Below are 24,292 nucleotides of genomic sequence, written 5' to 3'. Positions count from 1 at the left end.
TTTTGTGTCAATTTTTTTGTCTTTTTTGTTTCTTTTTTTTGTCTTTTTTTGGTCATTTTGTGTCTTTTTACATCTTCTTTTGGTCACAAAATGACCAAAAAGACAAAAAATGTACAAAAGAGATAAAATTAAAGCTGCAAGCAGCGATGAACTGGCCCGAGCAGAGTGACCTGACAATTATTCATTTCTTACCAAGATAAAAAAAAACTTTAGATTTAGAAGAGTTGGATAATGTATCTTGTTTCAAGAGTTAATTTCTTATTTTAAGTGTTCAACAGGCTTATTTCTCGATTTAACAATCTTAATTGATTATGTTTTTACATCTTTTGTGTCTTTTTTTTTTATCATTTTGTGTCTTTTTACATCTTCTTTTGGTCACAAAATGACCAAAAAAGACAAAAAATGTACAAAGGAGATAAAATTAAAGCTGCAAGCAGCGATGAACTGGCCCGAGCAGAGTGACCTGACAAATATTTGTTTCTTACCAAGATAAAAAAAACTTAGATTTACTAGATTTAGAAGCGTTAGATAATTTATCTATGTCAAGGTAAATTATCTGTCCATGCAGCAAGATAATTTCCGTCAGATTTAGTGTTTTTATCTTGTTTTTAGAGTAAACACCTTTTTTGCAGTGAAATCATTAGAAAAAATGAGTCGTTTTTTGTGTTTGTTTTTCACCGTGGGTGTCCATTTTTACAGATTTAATTAGTAAATTCAAGCTGTTCTCGTCTTGATTCGGCCAGTTTGAGTCTTCAGTCAAATCAAATAAGAAATCTTCCCTCCTGTGTTTCAGGATGGTGTGTTAGATGAAGCTGAGTGGACATTAGACCTGGTGATGAAACCGGGATTCAATCTCAGCTCAGTTTCAGATTGCTGATAGCTATTGATTCAGGGCACAGTATGTTGAAAAATGTCCTGGCTCAGTTTCATTGCAAAGTCCTACTAAATCAGCTGTCAGCATTGAGACTTTTGTTTTTCTTTTTATGATGAAATCAATTTCCTCCACTGCAAGTTTTCACAAACAATTAGCTCCTCTTCCCTGAGCAGAAAGAGCAGCATTTCATGTTTCGATCATGTAGCTGCAATAAATTGGCTGATGTATTTAAAAATTGGCTGAAATAATTGACTCAGATCCCTCATGTAGGGCTGGGCGACATGAAGCAAAATTCATATCCTGATAGATTTAGGCTGAATATTGATATACGATATATATCCTGATATTTTTTTTATCACAAAATGATACCATCGATCTATAAGGGCATTTGTGCTGCATTCAATGGTGTCAAAATAATTGGAAAAAAATAGTTCTCAGTCATATTTCTATCATCTATACCTATCAATCTATCTGTTTAAATGCTCTAAGTTAGGGCTGGGCAATATGGACCAAAAGTAATATCCCGATATATTTAGGCTGAATATCGACATATATAACACAACACAATATTGCATTGATTCTTCCGACAACAATAGAATATTTGCTGATATCACCAGTCTGCGACAATTTCAATTTGATTCAATTCATGGGCCTGTGATGAATATGAAATGATATTATATGCCATTTAATACAATCAGTGACATTTAGGGCTGGGCGATATGGACCAAAAGTCATATCCTGATATATATTTAGGCTGAATATCGATATATGATATATATCCCAATATTTTTATCACAAAGTGAGAGCCAAATATGACATGTCACAAGTAGTTTTAGTGAAACCGTTTATTTAAGTGAACATAAATACTGTATAACAACAGGAGTACCTTCTTTTTTTTTCAAATCAAAGCTCCATAAAGTGCACATTTAAATAAAACAAATATCTTAAATAAAAATCGCCTATGAATTAAAATAGGTTGATCTTTTTCTGAAATAAATATATTTATATGAGAACAGAATAATGAACATTATAAAATAACTTAATATGACAAACCCTAGTAAGGGCAGCATTTACATATAAAGAAACAAATAAAAGAACTATTTTTATACATGCAATATGGTCTAATTCCATATCAAATTTTAAAATATATGGATACATTTATATCGATATATCGCCCAGCCGTAGGCTCATGTAGAATCACAAAGAGAAAACACCACATTAAGGAAAAACTGAATGCATCTTGCACATTTTAGGAAAAAAACAATAACTGACATGATCTCCTCAAAAAAAGGTTCAACTTGATGGTGTTCACTTTCATAATCATAATTAACATTGAGTATTTTTCACACTGTATAATTCACGATGATATCTCATTAACTCTTAATTGATGCCGAGAAGCATCAGGCCATGGTTTTAATCAAACAATAGACAAGCATATTCTCGCTCAGACAAGGAGACACGTCTCCAATTATACTTTCCCATGGATTTTTATCTGTCCTTTTTCCTGACCTTGAATTACCCAACCATCTGGATGCTGCAAGCTCACACTTGAAATTAAATATGGCCATGGGATCCGCAGAATGGGCAGAGCTCTGCTTTGTTACTCCGACAAAACACTGATGGTGGTGCTCTGTGCTGTTATACCAAAGCAAGGATGCACCTGCTCCAACAATCAGTGAACCAGTTTCTCTGAGGATGCCAAACCACCACCTGCCATCGCTCAGCAACTCAATACAGCATGCACGTGTCAAGAAATGTACTGGACTTGATCTATTTATTACTAATCATTAGAAAAAAGGAAAAAATCTAACTTATAAGACACCTTTTATTGTCTTTTTTTAAGGAGAGACCAGTCTCTCTCTTCACCACAGACCTCAGTCTGGTCTGGTTTTATTCAGGATAATGAGGGGGGGTTGAATTTCACCGTTATTGTTTTCACTTTTAGGAATATACTGAAGATACTGGTATCATATGAAACTAGAAGATCTAAGGAATCCATCGTGATATCGTGAAAAAGACACAAAATGACCAAAAAAAGACACAAAATGACCACAAAAAAACTAAAATGACGAAAAAAAGGCTTTAAAAATAAAACAAATGCATAAAATTACTAGCCTGGCTAACGCCAGACTATATCACAAATGAGATCTAGTCTGGCAATCTTCATTTCTCCTTAGAGGAGGCGTGGTTTACGATCCTCCAGAGCCGTTTATTGGGCGCTACGAATGTCTATCATAAGCGTCTGTAGGTAGCTCTTAGCCAATCAGATCAGTTATACCAGATGACGTATGTAGAGCGACAGAAATTGATGTTTACATAGCCAGACTAGCCCATCTCTACTTTGAGACTAAAATGCTCAATTCTGCTTCTGCAAAGTTTTTCTGCAGCATGTTCTGACTCTGGCTGCTCCGTAGTTTCAGCTCACAGTCTACCGGCAGTGTTGGTGTGTGTGTGTGTGTGTCTGTGAGAGAGTGTTGCTTTCTGCAAGATTATTTATTTTCACGCCTTATCCCCCCTCATGTCATTCAGCCACACACATCCACTGATTTTATGGTCACTATACGAGCTGCTGGGGGTCTCTGGGGGCTCCGCTGTCCCCCCGGCTTGTAGCCAGATCACCGTGGTTACAGCAGCGAGCGGTAAGTGCAACAGGATATCGTGTTGGGAAGTTGTCGAAAGAACGCTGCAAAGTGTATTTTTTTTTTTTTAAATATATGTTTCATTCAAAGAAATTGAAAGCAGTGAAGCTTGAAGTTGAGGACAGTTTGATAAAATGCTTCAAATAACAATAATATCGTATCGTGACTCAAGTATCGGTATAAAATCGGACTCTGTTGATTCACACCTCTACATATAATACCTATCTGATCATGATGTATTGAGCAAACTTTTTCTAGTGCACCAGCTCAGGTGATGTCCTGGAGATGTAGATATACTGTTGTGGAAACTTTACCAGCCCAGGGACTCGTTCTACATTTGACTGTCAGTAATAAATTGCCTTTACACTTAAAGAATGACAGCTCCATCAGCACATGATCCATCTTCTCCTGCTCTGTTGGGTTTTATATTTGATAGAAATAATAATAATGCAGATTGAGCAATAATCTATTAATCACTCACATCCCTTATTACATAGACATTGTAGTTATGCTTGGTTGAAGCGGAAAACATCAAAATATCAAAGACTGTGTCCTCAATCAATAAAAATAGCATATATATTAATAAGGAATTGGGGTGAGATGGATTGGATGTTTTTGAAGATATATTTTAGGTGTTGCTAATGCAAATTGAAATCCAGCTGTAAGATCTATTTTTCGGCTCAGTCATGATTAAAATCTCCTTCGGATGGGGTTTGAGATTGATATCCTCAGGCAGGAAAGCATTGATGAGATATAACAGAGGATTCTTTACAATGCAAGTGAAGACACTGATCTCCCCAGAAGTTTTTGGTGCACTTGTTTTTTTTTGAGAGGGGAGGATGGGTGAAGGCAGAGAGCATAATCATTCTTTTATACTGCCTTTTGTGTTTTTTTTCATGGAGGTCCTGAGAGCTCACAGCAACTGCAACATAAGAAAACACATGCAGAAAGAGAAAACACAAGCAAACTGAGAAAACATCTTCATCAATTTGACAACACAAGCGCAGCATTTAGAAAACGCTGCAAAGACCACAACACAAGAGAAGTGTTTCCAGAGGACACTTAAAAGTGATGCACACATCTGGACATGCTAACATTAGCCAGCGTTCGATAGCATGCTAGCGTTAGCGGCTAATCACGGCATGCTAATGTTAGCCGGCGATCGATAGTGTGTTAGCGTTAGCGGGCTAGCAAGACCAAGACCAACTCGGTGCCATTGAGAGAGACCAACTAAAACGTGTATCATTCATTATTTGATTTGTTTAACTACAATGTGATTGATACGGGCTTGCGGGCTAACGCTATCTATGACGTTATAACAGGAAAATATCATTATCATGTGATAAGGTGGTAATTCCACGCTATAACGTGAAATTATCACCTTAAAATGTGAATGATTAATTTTTTTGATTTGTTTGACTGCAATGTGATTGATATGGGCTAGCGGGCTAACGCTACCGGAATAACGATATATATCACGTTATAACATGAAAATATCATGATCAAGAAATAACGTAATAATTTCACGTTATAACATTATTATGTGAAATTATAATTATCTTGAAATAACGTGATAATATCACAAGCGTGTCCAGACGTGTGCATCACTTTTAAGTGTCCTCTGGAAACACTTCTGTTGTGTTGTGGTCTTTGCAGCGTTTTCTAAATGCTGCTCTTGTGTTGTCAAATTGATGAAGATGTTTTCTCAATTTGCTAGTGTTTTGTGTATTTGCATGTGTTTTCTTAAGTTGCAGCGCTGTGAGCTATCCTCCATATGAGGATAGTTTCCCTGGCAGTAGTGAAGTGGACTAACATATTTCTGCTATTTGTTTGGATATAGGGACAGATGTGGCTGGGGAGTTATCATACCATGCTGGCTCTGGTTTACAGTCATACCGCGCTATAATGCTGCTCTGACCTGATTACACACGACACTACTCAACATGTCTAACATACAATTGCTGCCACTTATCAAATTTAGTTTAGGAGTGGTTTTGTGAGACCATTCTGCAGGAAGGGACCCAGATTGATGTCACACCCTGGAGTTACAAATGAATGGATATAGTACATACCGCCACCTTTTATGGCAAAGACAGATCAGGAAGTCTGTGGGAGATGTTAGTGGGCCTTTCGTCCCCACAGGCGCTCTCCTCTCTAGTACCTCAGAAATGGAGATTGGTGTTGAACCTGTACACAGAGAAGGACTCTGGAGGCTAACATCAATCAGCCCAGTGACCTTGTCAGCTGATACCCTTAGGAATATAGGGCATCTGCTTCCATGGTGACTGCACACAGGGAGTGGACTGACTGCAGTTAAGCCTCACTGCAAGAAAGAATAATATCTTGGAGTGCTTTGTAATGCATAGTGTATGTATCTCAAGGACTAGAAGTGGCAGAGGAGCCGCCAAGGACTCTGAATCAGCATCAAGTAGTTACACTGTGATCCCGACTTTAAGAACTTCATTTCTGTTGCTTTAATGAGCTCAGAGCCTCGTTGTTGTTTTCCCTCTTAAGACTGAACACTGAAACACCACAGCAGCCACTTATACTCTGCTGCTGTTACTTCACACTTGAAATAATGTATAGATGGATGGATGGATGGATGGATGGATGGATGGATGGATGGATGGATGGATGGATGGATGGATGGATGGATGGATGGATGGATGGATGGATGGATGGATGGATAGATAGATAGATAGATAGATAGATAGATAGATAGATAGATAGATAGATAGATAGATAGATAGATAGATCATAACAACACAATTACATAAAAAGAACAACCTAGGCATACTTCAAGCAATAAAATATAAAATACAATAAAAAATAAAGTGTCTAAAGAAGGAGTATGAGGTAGTCCAGCTTTCGTCTATGTGTTTATAGGGCTGGGCAATATGGACCAAAAGTCATATCCCAATATATTTAGGCTGAATATCGATATAACACAACACAATATTGCATTGATTCTTCCGACAACAATAGAATATTTGCTGATATCACAAGTCTGCAACGATTTCCATTTGATTCAATTCATGGGCCTGTGATAAATATGAGATGATATTATATGCCATTTAATACAATCAGTTTCATATAGGGCTGGGCGACATGGACCAAAACTCATATCTCTATAAAATTAGGCTAAATATCGATATATGATATATATCCGGGTATTTTTATTGCAAAGGGAGAGCAAATGTTTAGTCAAAGTCAAAGCCAAATATGACATTAATATAAATATATTATAGGCTTAATAGCAACAGATAAAGGCTAATACACATCTTGATTCATTATCAACATTAGAGTGGACAAATATGCTTGATTTATTCAAATGTATGTAGATTTAATATTAGAAATCAATATCTGAGACAGTAGTAAGAAAGGCTGTGTGTCACACGTTTCATCACAACACAATATTGTATTAATTCATGGGCCTGTGATGAATATGAGATGATATTATATGCCATTTAATACAATCAGTTTCATATAGGGCTGGGTGATATGGACCAAAAGTCATATCTCGATATAATTAGGCTGAATATCGATATATGATATATATCCGGATATTTTTATCGCAAAGTGAGACCAAATATGCCAATATGACATTTCAAGTACTTTTATTGAAACCGTTTATTTAAGTGAACATAAATACTGTATAACAACAGGAGTACCTTTTTTTGTAAATCAAAGCTCCATAAAGTGCACATTTAAATAAAAAATATCTTAAAGAAAAGGAGCCTATGAAATAAAATAGGCCAATCTTGGTCTGATATGGGCTAATTCATATCACGTTTAAAAATATATCAATACATTTTTTATATTGATATATCGCCCAGCCCTATGTGGTTATTGACGTGACCCTCAGGAGCACAACATGGGTGTAAATTGGGCCCACAGATTATTTTATTTTATATCTACGCATGTTGTGCATTTTCTTAGTCACTATTTCATGAATTCCTCAAGTTATTCGTACCGTTACCTCGTACATGTACAACGTCTCAATATATTTTAATAATTTATTTGACAGGAATCATTGATTTGTTTACACCTTTGCATTAAGGAACATAGTATAACATGGATCACTACACTCAAGGTCATTTTTTCATCTTTCCACAAGACTAGCTTACCATAACTGTCTTGACACGTGTACGTTTTATTCTACATTTTTCTGCAGAATATATATAATATATATTTGGTGCTATGGTTAGAAAGATGTACGTATGAGCAGTTTTATGTTAAAAGTAATTCTTGAGATGGTTTTACTTATTATGTTCTAAACTGTTAGCCTGCACTGCATCATTTTGCTATTGTGTTAGTCAGATTTAGAAGCCTAAACAAAGCTATATCTTGAAACCAAAGCTGGAATAAAGGTGTTATTTTCACTCTGATAGCTAGAAAAAGCCTGTTGAAATCCATTGAGATGTCAGCAGCAGCAGTCAACATCTCCAGCCATCAGACAAACTCATTTTTAGTTGTCTTTTTATTTTTGCCCTCTGCCAGCTGGCCTGTAACCACTAAACTTGTCCCCTTCCCTTCGCTGCACGCTGGCTCAAACTCTCAGCACAGCGAGTGCACACAGTGCTCGCTGCATGCTGTCTGCTCTGTGTCTCCGTCTCATCCAGTCAGCTCTGATGCTTTCCACCATGAGAAACAGAGCAGGCCACTAGAGGAGGAGCCACTGTTTTGCCTTCAGTTGTTGGTTTATCCCGACTTTGGTGTGTCAGTATGAACCCAGCTGATAATGTTAAAGACTGACTTTATTCCAGCACTGATGCTAGAGCAGCTCACTTATGGGCTGAAATATGTTTTTGTTTTATTAACCCTCTGGAGTCCATGAAAGCACCGGAGCACCGCAGCAAAATGACTAAAAAAAAAGACACAAAGAGAGACAAAATGACTAGAAAAAAGAGGCAAAATGACAAAAAAGACACAAAATGACAAAAAGACACAAAATGACCAAAAAAGACACAACAACAGACACAAAATGACAAAAAAAGACACAAAATGACAAAAAAAGACACAAAATGACCAAAAAAAGACACAACAACAGACACAAAATTACCAAATATGACACAAAAAAGACACAAAATTACCAAAAAAATTCAGAATTCACTTCGCAAAATTAAATTTCAATTTTCTGTGACGATCATCCGGCTAGTTGAGGCAGAGCAATCGAGTGCAGATACACAGAGCGCCTCTTCGGCCAATCAGCACCTCCGTTTTCTGCACTTGATTGCTCTGTCTCAACTACCCGGATGTTCATCGCAGAGAATTGAAATTGAATTTTGCGAACTGAATTTGAATTGTGAGAACTGAATGTTTAGTTCTAAATTAATAAATTAAATTTCAAATTACAATTCAGATTCAGTTTTTCAATGCAATAATTCAAATTATACAATACAAATTAAAATTGTGTGTGTTTATTCATGCAATTATTCAAGTTAAGTAATTCAAATTCAAATTCAGTTATATTTCAGCCCATACTCACTGCTTTGCAGTACTGCATGTGTGCAAAAAGCTCCTTGTGTGCAAAAAGCTCCTTGTGTCTGATCTCACAGTCTAATCACATCCAGATTGGGTCGTTTGGAGACGTTGAGCTCCTCATTAAATCCTTTGCATCACCTCATGATACGATGAAGATGCAACCTGTAAAAATGTGTTTGACTTAATGACAAAATGCAAAACTACCTCCAGATTTCTGTTGTTTCATTTGCAGGTATAATGGTACATTTATTCTATAAAAGTTCCCAGGCTGTGCAAGAGATGTCTGGGCATTGTGTCTCATCCTGCAGGCATGCATGCTTCAAAATGTTAGCGTCCCAATGTATTCAACCCTGAGGCTATGAAGGTGCTATGCCTTTAGCATGGCCCAGCAATCATCTGTTTCAGGAGGTGCTTCTCGCAGGTTATTTGTCTAAACCTCCACAACTGCAGGCTATAGCAAATGCAATTATAGTTTTGCCTGTAGAGATTTTGCACACCACCATTCAGCTTCATAATATTCATGTCATTTGTGATGTTTACGTGCAGGCAAGGCTGCTTAATCAATTGAATTATACGGTATATTAAATATGTGTCTCATATCTCAGGCTCCGCCCCCTACTGGACCACAAGAACATGTACACACTGAAATTTGCATAAACTTAGGGTGCCTATTTGAATATGTGTGAGGCCTAATATAAAAGGTATGCATACTAAATAAAATGCTGAATATCATCATGATGAGTATTTGAGTTGACTACATCAACATTCATTAGTAGAACTCCAACAGGAATCTTTGTGGAAAATATCCAAATATAAATTAAATTTACTTCTTCAAAATAGATTAATATTTGACTCACAGATTACATTGTTTGAATATTTGTAATTATAAGTCTACAATAAGTGTAAAATCAGTCAGTACAACACATTTTTTTTTTAAAAGTAAATCATAAGCAAATTTGCAGTTATATCCTACAAATGTTTTCAATTATATTTACTCAGTTTGTTTAGTGATTTCTACTCAGTTTTTCCATATAATATGGTGAACATAATATTTCAGTTACATTTACTCAATTCATATGGTAATTGAGTAGGGTTGTCACGATACTAAGATTTTCAACTTGATACCGATAAAATAAAATATTCGATACTCAATACCATTTTCGATACCACAAGGATGAAAGCAAAGACCCCAAAATTTAACAGAAATATTTTTAACAACAAGAAAAATGCAACATGTAAAATGAACAGAACCACAGGTTAAATATTTATAGTATAAAACAGTTGTGCAAAGAGAAACTGCAACTATGATAACAAGCTTCAGGTCTGAGGTAGTGCAACAAATAAATAAATACAATAAACAATAACAATTAGAACAATATTTTGTATGCTGTGCACAATATTAGACAAGCTTGATAAGTCGACTTTTCTCTGCTTCATTCTGGGACTTCAAGAGAGAAAATAACCCTTTTTTTTGGATCGATACTTTTGAAAATGAGTATCGTATCCAGATACAACATTTTAGTATCGATACTTTTTTGAGTATCGATACTTTTGACAACCCTATAATTGAGCCATGAAGTCAATTCATTCAGAAGTACTTGAAAATATGACTTAAATTCACTCATTACTCATGTTTTGTTTAACAGATTTGAGAGCTTTTAAATCAACTCAATATTTTTAAGTGTAAAAATTGTTGCACTGATTGAATTAAGTAATTGCAGTATTTTTTTTTTTTTGAGTGTATGAGGCCGTCTGACATTCTTCTCTCTTCAGCTGTGATTGTCTACTGATCTGTTTCCTCCATGGATAGGGTTGCTGACTTTAAAGCCTCACCCTGTTGCCTGTTGTATCCTGGCCTCATAGCTTGTGGAACCTTCATTACTGTTGCTTGGAGTGCCTTGGCACGGAGCAGTCAGAGGGCACTGCCCAGGAATCGATCCCAGCAGTGGTGGGATCAGATTCGATGCTTTGACGTGATGCTCCGCTGCAAAGAAAGTGAGCTTGCTTGCTCAACAGCTTTCATTGAAACAGCTTGGCATTATTGAGGTGTCCTACCTGTTGTTGACAATTTGAAATGGGTGTCAACTAGAGTTGTTCCGATTCCGATACCAGTATCGGAAATTGCTCCGATACTGCCAAAAATTCTGGCATTGGTATCGGCGAGTACTGGAGTCCAGGCACCGATCCGATACCAGATAATTTATTAAATTAGTAATCTATTTACTAATTTGAAGAACGTGTTAGACCCGCCTTCAAAATAAAAGCAAACACATCTAGCTTCCAAAATAGGAGCACATGGATGTGTTGGCAGAGTCCACCATAGAATTTACAAGAAGATGCTTTAAATAAATCAGAAGAACCCTTATTCTCCTTTACAATAATTCTCTAAAATATGCAATGATTAAGATGGAATAGTGGCATTAGAATGTGCGAGAGGCACCAAATTTAGGCTTTTAGGGCAAAAATGTTCTCCAGGGGAGCATGCCCCCAGATTTATTTATTTAAGTTGCTGTCGCACTACTGTTTTATTTAAAAATGAATGTAAAAATAAATGGCTTGAATGTGCTGTATTCATTCATGTTTTACAAAGGGTTTAACCTGAACCAGAACCACAATGATAATCATATCATAGTTATGCAGGTGTAGTATGATATTTTTTTTATAACATACTGGTATCGGATCGCTACTCGGTATCAGCCAATACCCACAACACAAGTATCGGAATCGGTATCGGGAGGGAAAAAATGGTATCATAGCATCTCTAGTGTCAGCATTCGTCCGTTTGCCCATATCTTTTGTCCAACAGGTTGTCTTAATTCCCTGCACCCAATTGTGGCCCCATCGTCGGTTAATACACCTTAAACCAGCCTTACCATGAGCAGAGGGGGCTCATCTGTGTCATTTTATCACTTATGGATCTCCACAGTGCAGAGGAGATTACTATACAACAACACAATGTCAACTGCAGCTATCTCATTATCACATGTTCATGGACCTAGGCTCCCAAGGCCTGGTGATAGAGAGGCCCTTAAAAGGTTGTCAAACTTCTAAGCTGCTACCAGACAGCTGGTTGTTGCTGTGCATTAACAGAATGGACAGGACGCTACGGCTGGGTTATGCTCTCCAGGCTGTGTCTATCATTCCCACTCTTGACAGACAGAAGTGGTTGTACTTCTTGTTTCCCAAGAGGACAGGAGAGTTCAGACCCATTTGGGTTCGCAAAAATGTCTTTATTATATCCAAGAGGGAATTCAGTTCGTTTGGTAACTCTTGAAGAATTAGAATTAGGAACGAAGGATCTTTTGTATCTCTCCGTCCTGCAACAGAGAGAGAGGAGCCGTCCACTGCTGTTTTTTTGGTCCATAAAGGTTTTGTGTAGCGGATGATCTGGGTATTTCAAGATGGCCTCCAACATCTTGCCAGGTCATCTCTCCACCACCTCCTCCAGTGTGTCCAATCTGGCTCCAATCACAGAACCAGCTCTTTAGACCAGTCTGTCCAACGGCCTTCATCTCTGTGTCTGATGCCGCCTCCCCAGCAGACTGCAGCATAAAACAACACACTTGCTATATGTTCTGAAGCTGGTTCAACTGGTTGATTGGTTCACCACCATCAACTGAAAGGACACTTACCTTTATATCGAAGTGGCTCCAAAACACTGGAAATTACAGTACAGACTGCCATCTGGCTACTTTTTGGCACCCTGCAACGGAATGAAGGTGTTATTTTATCTCAACGACTTTATGGTCATGGTCAAGTCAAAGAAATGGGCAGCCTAGAATACACCTAAACAAGTTGGGGTTCACGATCACGATCATGATCACCTGGAAGAAGAGCAGATGCTGGGTTCATGGTAATGCCTGGTTGCCCTGTTGAAGATGCTGGAGAACATGTGGTTGTGGACCTCAGAGCACCGTTTAAACACATGCAATGCAGCTTTGTCTCAGTGTGGGGCTTGTATGTATTTTGAAAGGCACATCCTTTTTGTTGGTTGTCATATTTGCACAATTCAGTGGCTAAATGCATGCTTGTGGTTAGAAGAGAATAATATCTACAGTGTCCAGCAGAGAACTAGGGTTACATAGTAACCATTGATCTTTACTCCCATTTGACATAAAGTAAATCCAAATAACAGACTAATTTTATAGATTCATTGATTTTAGTTACAGATGGATGCATTCATTCCTTCATTGTGTATGGTTTGAACCAAAGAAAGGCTAAAACTGACACTTGCTTAAGCTCTCATTGTGCTCAGTGTGGCTCTCTTGTTTACTCTGACATTTGGGTCATGTTTGTAGCAGCACAAAACAAGTGCAAGCAGTATGATTTAGCATGAGATGAGTATTTTCTGGAAACATAGTCAAAACCAAATAGAACTGTGACTGCAAGATTTAAATGCTGCTTATTCCATGTTGCTTCTTAGAGAAGCTGCTCCGGTCGCAGCTGTCCACTTGATGAGCCATTTTCATTATGCACACATGACTGGCACTGCTTTTTTTTTTTATATTGTTATGACCATGGGTCTGAAATGCTCAGAAGGATGCAATGAAGTGCCTCACTTTATCTAACCTTGTTGCAAAAAGTGTGATGTGTCTATAAGAAGAAAAACAGCAGATGCACTTGAATTCAACATTGTGGTTGAAAAAAAAAAGGTTCCACAGGAATTAATGCTCTGAAATTGTAATAAATGCAAAGTGTGTATTGAAAGGTCAGCACTGAAAGATTGGTTTAATGGTGGTTTAATATCGTACAGCACTGAGCTCAGTTCATTGTCAGGTTGCATTTAATTTGGTGTAGTTTATGTGTATTAACATGATTTACTTTTTTTTTTAGCTTTGTGCATTTAGCATTGGTAATGCAATCTTTTGTGTTTACTGTTTGTTTGTTTTTTGTTGTTTTTTGTAATTTCTTTGTGTTTTTTATGTGTTTTTTGTAATTTTTCTGTGTTTTTTGTATTTTTATTATGTTTTTCGTGTGTTTGTATGTTTTTTTTGTAATTTTGTGTGTTTTTGGTTTGTTTTTCATGTTTTACATGTTTTTTGTGTTTATTTGTGTTCAAAATGTTGATCCAGTAAGTCAAAATGAAAAAATAATCAGATCATATAGGTGACTTGAAAAGGAGTAAAAAATCGACAAAAAATAGCCCCAAACTCCAAAGGGTTAAATAATGTGAATGCTTAGACTTCTAAGGATTAATCAACGTCTTCAGTGTGGCAGGTTTTGTTTTTTTAGTTGTAATACAGCAGAGCATCAATTCACTTTTTTCTACTCTGTGTTTTGCAGAGCTGCTGCCAATGCAAGGGAAATTAAACCTGCCATTCTGGTTTGACTTGAAAGAGCTGATGAGATTTGAGATTGAGTAATAACGACAGAATTAAGAATGGATTCATCTTAATTAAAAACTAACAATTAACTGATATTAGAAGCAATGATAATAAAGTTATGGCTTCGTTAGATATATACCCCTCAGGTGCAGCCCCTTTGTTTTTAGCACTATGGTTACACTGTAACACTCTCTCTCCCACATTAGCTGCTCTGGGAAAACTCTGTCACTGGTGCCAATCTTGATCTTGCTCCTTCAGTCAATATCAATCAGTGGAGACAGGTGAAATTAGTTCTTGAGCAATTGCTCCTGGACAAAGTCTGGGGTATTACCTTGGTGTCGTTGGCACCATGTGTGTACCTTTGACTTTTATTTGTTTAAAACAAAGGCAAGTTGGTGTTTGTTGCAAATTCTCTTGAGGTCGTCCAGTACTGGTGTCCATTCACCTGCTGGTCAACTAACAATAAGCAAATGTTGTTGTTAATCAATAAGGAAGGAAGGAGTTTAGTCTTGTGTCTATTTTAATCAGTCATTCTTCTCAACACTCAACAGTTAAGTTCAGCACTGACGATGACATACAGTGAATTTACATGCACAGTCTAATCGACATATGCTTAAAAACTATTTTGGTGTCTTATCAGACTTCTGTCCTCGACCCAGTTTACATACGACTGAGAAAATCAAATAACTGACGGAAACGTGTCCTCCTCCTCAACACTGGGTGGCGATATGTGTCGTTTCAGCAGGTTAATATGGCCCCTTTCCGGTTGACCTCAGTTTGACACTTTGTGCCGTCGCTACTAATAATAACTAATGTGACCAGCTAATTTGACCGGCTAATGCGACCGGCTACCGTGACGGGCTAATGCGACCTGCTACTGGGACCGGCTAATGTGACCAGCTACTGCAACCGGCTAATGTGACCGGCTAATACGACCGTTTACTGCATATGGCTAATGTGACGGGCTAATGTGACTGGCTAATGTGACCGGCGAATGCGACTGGCTAATGTGACCGGCTACTGCGACCGGGGGTGGGGGGGGGGGGTGGAGCATGCGCACATGAAAATCTTATTCTAATCACATTATCACATTATAATGTCCGACATTAGTCGGACTAACACATTTACATGCATTACAGTTGTCCAGTTATAGTCGGATTAAGGCAATAATTCGTATTTTTGACTGTCATGTCAACGTTCTGATACAGTCAGTTGAAATTCTTCACTTAGCTGGAATATTTTCACAAGCTATATAGTAGTACTAGAGTGTCTGTTATTACGGTTATTCTCAAATGATGCTTGCATAATTCCATTTGGTTTTTTTTCAGCCATTCATCCAGCAACATGCATGTGAAAACCAACCAAAAAATGGACAGTTGATGCATGCTCCTAAAACAAGGCATTTAGTAAAGGCATTCACCATAGACATCCACCATTGCAGCACACTATCTAATCTATTATCTTCTTTCAATGCATGAAGTGCTATCTAATGCACACCTTGTAGAAAGGTTTGTAGGAAAATTGAAAGGTGTTCAGTTCTTCTCCAGGTGTTTTGAAAATGCAAAGCTTCAGTCCCCACTATTTACCATTTATAAGCATCATACAAAGATTTCATTAATTGTTTGTATGACTTTATAGCATAGCTGTTATGCATATATTTAGATATTTTGTAAGTGTTTATCCATGTACTCTATTTTTAAGCAAATATAACTTGTCCAAATGGGTTTGGCCAATGAAAACACTATTTGGCATCAACGTTTATGTGAAAATTTCACATACAGAGGTTAAATACAAATGTCAGTGTCTGGGACAACACAATTATTTAAAGTATTATCAGTCCATATTCAGCACAGCAAAACAACATCATAAACAGGAGACATTTGACCGAAACATAGCAAATCCTCACAAATAACACATTTACAGTCATTTACATGTACCAATAATAATAACAAAACACACATTCTGCTTTTGGATTTAAAAAAGAAATAACTCCCACACATCGTCATTTGTAAATATGCAGGTTGGCTCCATGGTAACACTATAATTAATGCATATGCTTATACACAGTTAAAACACAAATCATATCCTGTACACAGTAAACATGATTTTAATAATGAAAGAGAATGCTTCAGCACATTCCTTAAACCATATAATATGTAAATACATATTTTTAACGTATTTAAATACATGATAATTTACAAGTACATGTTAATGAGTGCTGAAAAGCTTATAAAGCTCACATCAACACCAGACATTTCACTTTGCTGCATTAGCTTGTGTATCCTCATTGTATATTTCCAATTAGAATTAAAAGGATTAAATAAATAATGAAATATAATACTTTAATCAAAGCTTTAAACTAACCAGGTATGTGATATACAAAGAGTAAAGTGGCTACTAAATCACAGTCTTGTTGTTATTTCTAAAAGCAGATCCATTACTTGATGATATAAAACATTACAGCAACATCAACAGATGCACTTCAGTACTTAAACGCTGTTGATATAAAAAAAATGATTGCTGTAATTGTAGCTTCATTTGATTGAATTTATGGAGAGCATTCTTTCAAACACTTATCTCACATACTTATCTTGATACCTGCAATATCTAATGACAAACAGATAAAAAGGAAATATACCAGGCTGAGAATATATATTCTCAGACAACAGGGGTCTCAGACAACAGGGGTCTCAAACTTAAATTACCTGGGGGCCGCTGGAGGCAGTAACAAAAAAAAGACCCAAAATGACCAAAAAAGACCCAAAATGACTTAAAAAAGACCCAAAATGACCTAAAAAAGACACAAAATTACTAAAAAAGACCAAAAATAACCAAAAAGACCCAAAATGACTTAAAAAAGACACAAAATGACCAAAAAAAGACACAAAATTACTAAAAAAGACCAAAAATAACCAAGAAAAACACAAAATTGCTAAAAAAAGACACAAAATGACCAAAAATGACACAAAATGACTGAAAAAACACTAAATTTCTTAAAAAAGACAGAAAAAGACCTAAAAAAGACACAAAATTCCTAAAAAAAGGCCCAAAATGACCAAAAAAGACACAAAATTACTAAAAAAAAAAGACACAATGATCAAATAAGGACACAAAATGACAAAAAAAACCTAAATTCCTTAAAAAAGACACAAAAAAGACCAAAAAATGCAGATAATTACCAAAAAAGACACAAAAAAGACACAAAATGACCAAAAAAAGACAAAATTACTAAAAATAAAATGACTCAAAATTACCACATAAAGAGACACAGAATAACCAAAAAATTACCAAAAAAGACATAAAACTCACAATAAACTTTCATATCAAGGTGGGGGCCACAAAATATTGTCACAAGGGCCGCAATCGGCCCTCGGGCCGCGAGTTTGACACCCATGCTATACAATATGATGCAAATTAATTCTTTTTCTCTCATCTTTTCTTCTCTCATCTGCTCACACACAGTAAGGATTCCTCTGAAGTGCTTATGCTGCATTCGCTTGTCAGGAAAAAATCTGTTCAAACACTTTCTAACCATGTTTGCAGATTCTACACAACAACAAAAAAATGCAACACTTCATATCTGGGAACTTTGTGCCAACTGTAGTTGTGAGCATCAGCAGACTGGAATAATAATTAAATCTGTGAGTCTAACATCTCCACACACTGTCAACAAACCACATCAACTGCTTTGTTTTCACTCGCTGTTTACGTATGTAACATAACTTTTAGTTAAGTGTCTTCAGTTTCAAGAGTTATCCAATTTCACTTCCATAATTACAACTACAGAAGTAAATATTCATAAACTGTTTATGCATCTTGGAGTGTTTGATTTGCACCTGGCACTGACTGGACTCGTGTTGATCATCATGTAGCTCTGCTGCCTCTGATTAACTGGAGCCAGACAGACAAGGCTCCTGTTTCCTCCACAGCAGAATTATTACATGTTTATGTCTTTTAAATGTTGAATTAATTAGATTAATTGGAAGGGCAGTTGGTAGGCTATATTATGATGAGGGCTGTTATTTAGTTAAAATGTTTAAACACAATAAAGCACATCATTGCCTATAGTTTATTGTAATTAATTAATTAATTGCACATTTTAATCTGTTCAAAAGGTATCTCTAAAGCAGGGGGCTCAAACTCAAATTACCTGGGGGCAGTATCAAAATGACCAACAAAAAGACACAAAATTGCAAAAAAAAAAAAAAAATAGACGACCAAAATAGACACAAATTAAAAAAGACCCAAAATGAGAGAAAAAAATTACTTAAAAAAGACCAAAAATGGCCAAAAAAAACACACAAAATTACTGAAAAAGACACAAAATGATCAAAAAAAGACACAAAATTACAAAAAAAAAAAAAAAAAGACCAAAAAAGACACACAATTACAAAAAAAGACACAAAAAACACCAAAAAATGCAGGGAATTACCAAAAAAATATATTATTGTAATAAATTCATTAATTACACATTTTAATCTGTTCAAAAGGTATCTCTAAAGGGAGATTTTTCAAGTAATTAATACAACATTATGCTTGCTTTAAGCGAATGTATGTCGATTTATAAAATAACAATCAGTGTTGCCACAGTTACTTTAAATAAGTAATGTTATTACTGATTACTCCTTTTAAAAGTAACTTAATGATGTTAATGCCTACTTGATTTTAAAAGTAGTTAGATTACAAGTTACTTTATTAGTTACATCCAGCTCTCTGCTTCGCACCGGGTGGGATTAGCTCTATTTTTTTTTTTAAGTTGGACGTTGTATTTTTGAAGGTATTAACACTTTGTCACCAGCACAGAGTGTAGAAAGAACCTTTATTTTGCCATCTTTTGCTGACACAAAGTCAAAGTAATGGCTGTATTTCCAGCTGTAAAACGTGTATCTCTGTCCTCCCTCCATTGTTTTCCTTTGTGTCGCGGTAACAGTGGTTCCCAACCTTTTTTCTTGAGGGACCCACATTTTTACCATTGTAAACTTTGGTGACCCCCCCATTGTCCATTGCTTCTATGAAGCTGAACTCAATGTGACTTTCATGGTACCCTCTCTTTTTCTTTTTGAGATATTCAGCATTTTCGTCTCCATGCATTTTCGTTTTTAAATTGTGAATTTTATTTCTACAATGAAAACTATTACTATTTTTTACAGTTTTTTCTGCTGTTTTTGTATGTATAAATGATTTTTTTAAAATAATAATAATAATGGTACATTTCCATAGAAACCTGTGTCTTTTGCTTGTATTTTGGGTTCCTGGCAGCTTTTTTACTTTGTTAATTAAAATAAAATGAAAAATCTGACTGATAGCCAAGTTTGTGTGGAGAAAAAGGAGCCATGCATGTGATGTAAGGACAGACTGAAATAGACATTAAAGAGAATTAAAGAGAAATTAATGCATAGGAAGTTGACAAATTTGAACCAAAATCTCCTGGACTTTAGTGGTGGAGGTTTAAAATACTGTAAAGTCTGTATAGCTGCCCCTCTATACCAACACAATGACAGTTTTATGAAACAATCCAGAAGGAAGGCAGGCTGCAGGGGTTACAGAGAAGAATCTCTTTGTTAAAGGTATAGACTGAAATACTTTGTTGGGCTCAGAAGCGTTTGATGCTTTAGCTGTGGGGAGAACTGAGTCATCAGACCTGCTCAGTCAGCTGCTACTTCTACTGGAAAGGCGACATGTGAAGACAGCTTAGCATGTAGCGCACTGAGACGCTCCAGGGAGCTTCCTCTGTGTGTCTCTGCCAGGCTGGAGCTCTTGGAGGGTTTGCCTTTGGGTCGCCTCATGGGCCCCATCAAATGTCCCTCAGGGGACTCCCAGTAATAGATAGTAGGTGAATCCTTGCATTTGGTTATTTAAGTGGAAAATCCAGCTAGTTTATAACCAGTAAGAACGTTGCTAATACCTGCTGTGTGTTGCTGTTTTTATGCTGAATGTGCAACATGGCTTCAGATGCTTTAAAGCAGGGGTCTCAAACTCGCGGCCCACGGGGAGGACACTCTATTAATAATTATGTCTTTTTTTGGTAATTCTGTGTCTTTTTTGGTAAATTTGTGTCTTTTTTTGGTAATTTTGTTTCTTTTTTAAAGTAATTTAGGGTTTTTTTCTGTCATTTTGTGTCTTTTTTGGTCATTTTGTGTCTTTTTTGGGGTCATTTTGTGTCTTTTCAAAAATAATTTTGCGTCCTTTTTTGGTCATTTTGTGCCTTTTTTTTGGTCATTTCGTGTTTTTTTAGTCATTTTGTGTCTTTATTTGGTCATTTTGTCTTTTTTGGTCATTTTGTGTCTTTTTTAGATCATTTTGTGGTCAATTTGTTTTGTTTTTTGGTCATTTATGTCTTTTTTTGGTCATTTTGTGTCTTTTTTAGATCATTTTGTGGTCAATTTGAATCCTTTTTTGCTTAATTTTATGTAACTTTTTGGTCATTTTGTGTCTTTGTGTCAAAAAAGGACTCAAATTGACCAAAAATGACAAAAAATGACCCCAAAAAGTCACAAATTGAACAAAAAAGACAGAAAATGACCCAAAAAAGACACAAATTGACCACAAAATGTCCCAAAAAAGACAAAATCACTAAAAAAAAAAACGCAAAATGAGCAAAAAAGACATTAAATGACCAAAAACAATAAAACACATGAACACTTTAACACAGTGGAGACAGAGCCGACCCCCAGAAATCATCTCGGGGCCCCTAATTGGGGTCGGGTCCCCAAGGTTGAGAACAGCTGATGTAAAACACTTTGAATTGCCCTTTCGTTGAAAGGTGCTACACAGATAAACTTCTCTTACCTTACCTTCTGTACTGTCAAAGCAGCTTGCCTCCTGATTATATCCTGAATCAAACAGGGAGGAGAAAGTAAAGAATCCCATGCAGAGCAAACTGCAGGATCCAGCACATTCATCTGTTTTTGTTTGCTAGCATTTTGCCTCCTCTCCCTCCTACTTAGTGGAAGAAAATAGCCCACCACTGAAGATGTTACATGCTTTTGAAAATAGCTTTGCTTAAGATAACATTATTATGCTCCCCGGCGATGAAACACCCTTTCTAGCTGTGCTTACCTCTTTAGTCCTGCTTTATTAAAGTTGTGTTGCCTCTACAAACAAGCTGTTGCATTCTGTCCCCCAATGAGTACCTGGAAATGTAGTATTATCTCCTGAGCAGTGGCCAGGTAAGAACCCCCAGTGGAGGCTTAGTGCTGTGAAAACAAAAGCACAACCTGTAACAATGGCAATATGTTAAGTTATTGGTGGTACCTTACCCTGGTGGATAGAGCCTGTTAGTGGTCTGGCTTCTGTGACTACATCCACATAGTACATACACTGTAAAAAAAATGATGTAGCTTTTACAGAAAAACAAATGTCAGCTGTGGTTACCAGAATATTTCTACAAAAAATACAGTACAAATGTAACAACCTGGTCTCACAGGAATCCGTGAAATAGCCACGGATTTGCTTAACTCAAAATCTGTGGAATAGCCACGGAATCATTCAAATTTCCGTGAAACTGACACGGATTTCACTACAATGCAAGTTAATGACAGTCATATCCCGTGGCTATTCCAACATACAAAGTGATTATGTACATTCACTGAGGGAATATTTAGAAAATAAAACATATATTTTTCACTAGAAATGTGATCAAAATCCATTTTTATGCAGAAACTAAGTCAAAATATTGATTTTTTTTTTACAAAAAATGAGAGAACTGTCCGCCATGTTTTTTGTTCCGGAACCTTGAAAGTCACGTGACTTGGAACAAACCAATAGGAACAAATATCCATGGAATAGCCACGGGATATGACTGTCATTAACTTGCATTGTAGCGAAATCCGTGTCAGTTTCATGGAAATTTGAGTGATTCCGTGGCTATTCCACGGATTTTGAGTTAAGCGAATCCGTGGCTATTTCACGGATTCCTGTGAGACCAGGTTCAAATGTAAACAACTTTACAGAACAACTTGTACATTTCACTGGTATTCAGTGTACAATAAATAATAATTGAATGTTAATTTGCTGGTATTCAATGCACAATAAGCTAAATCTGCATGTAAATTTTGCATAAATAATTAGTATAAAAGCAGCATCATCCTGTTAAATTAGCAGTAAAGGACGGTATAATCTACAACTTTAAAATGTTTTTTTTAAAAATTACTACAGTTTTAGGATGTAAAATTTAAAAGTTGAAGTTGGAAATATTCTGGTAACCACAGCTGCCATTTTTTTTCTGTAAAAACAACAGGACATTTTTACAGTGTATGAAAGACGTTTTGGTTGCTTATCACCAAACTTGAAGCAAGAGTAACCCTGTTAACTTAAATCATAGATCTGAATGATTATTAGTGGCTGTACACCTCCACAGATTGTCCAGTTAGAACATGAATATGATGCTGGTCATCTGTCCGCTCCAATGAAACTCTCACACTCTTTATAATCACTTGTTTGTTTTAGAATGAGATATTGTATGCATATATCGATATTTGTGTGGTAACTGAAAAGAGAAGAACAAATATGTAAACAAATATCAAAAGTTTATCTGAAACAGTAATGAATAAACAATATGATATGATATAAACAAGTTTGAAAATTTTCTCTCCACACATTGAAGAGTATAGAGTAAAAGGTGGTGCTGTCCCTTAGTCAGTTAATAATGGAGTGACTCCTACATCACTATGGCAACCCTCAGTGCTTTTAATTGGAGATATTTTCTGATTCACAGCTGGAGAAGCCTGCAATCAATGGAATCCATGTATGAATATCTCAAAGCACAGAGTCGCTAATTGACTGTCAATGGACCAACTCATAGCAGTGTCACCTGATGACATTAATAAATTACACTCTCCGCTCTGTATTATAATTCCTCTATGTGTGTTCTGTAATAGAAAGAAAACCATTTGCAACAGCTGTTAGAAGTTGAAGTGGTATGGTTGAAACCATCTGAACGGATGTGAACTGAATGATTGATGGATCTCCTGGTAATGAGGTGGACTCTCTTGGCATCTGGCTCTAAATGAATCAAATTGAATTGTATAGTCCGTCCTGATTGCTGTTTAAACCCATTGGTAGTGTTGGGTTAGCCACCATGTTGCTGTTCAGAACTAGTCCAAATGCGTTCATAATTAGGGCCCAAGCACTAACAGTATTATTATTTTTCCGGCAAATTAATCACCTTTTCGGGGCCTTTATCATATTCCAAAACTCTCCATATTTGGAATATACATCAATCTCCCGTGAAATTTACATAATGTAGTGTTTCGCAGGAATGGACGTGGAAAAATGACTCACTGGTGCCCCCTCAAAAATTTCAAAACAGCCTCACAATATAGGATATTTTCGCGTAGACACACAACACTTGGTAGATACGTGTATCATGGGAAAACGCACCAAAAAGTCTCAAGAACCCATACCCGAAAACGAACAGGAAGTCAGCCATCTTGGATTGAATATCGCACTATTCATCATTTTTTGCCATTTCCACGTTGCATACTTTAATTATTATTATTATAATGGCAAATGAATGGCGTTTTTGAGGGCTTCATCATATTCTTAAACTCACCAAACTTGGGACAAAATTAAATCATGCCCATCATTTACGTATTTCATTGGTTTCAGAAATGGGCGTGGCAAAATGACCTACTAGCGCCCTAGAATTGAGCCCCAAAACAGGTTTGTTGTAGAGACACGAAATTTGGTAAACACATGTATCATGGGAAGACGCACCAAAAAGTCTCAAGAAGCCATACCCAAAAATGAACAGGAAGTCGGCCATCTTAGATCGAAAATGGAATTTTCGCCATTTCCACGCCACATATTTTAACAAACTCCTCCTACAGATTTCACCAGATTGACTTGGTCAGTACCATCACAAGGCCTTGTTGTTAATATAACGGCAAATGAATCACGTTTTTGAGGGCTTCATCATATTCCAAAACTCACCAAACTTGGGACAAAATTCAATAATGCCGAAAATGTAG

General features: G+C 36.5%; 1 protein-coding gene across 3 annotated transcripts in view; it reads left to right on the top strand.

Annotated features, from left to right (window-relative positions):
- opcml (opioid binding protein/cell adhesion molecule-like) overlaps positions 1–24,292 on the top strand; it is a 568,265-nt gene that overhangs the window by 408,589 nt on the left and 135,384 nt on the right. The gene's annotated exons all lie outside the window — the stretch shown is intronic.

This window comes from Centropristis striata, chromosome 15, assembly GCF_030273125.1.
Source record: "Centropristis striata isolate RG_2023a ecotype Rhode Island chromosome 15, C.striata_1.0, whole genome shotgun sequence".
NCBI lineage: Eukaryota > Metazoa > Chordata > Actinopteri > Perciformes > Serranidae > Centropristis > Centropristis striata.
This window is presented reverse-complemented; position numbering and strand designations above follow the sequence as displayed.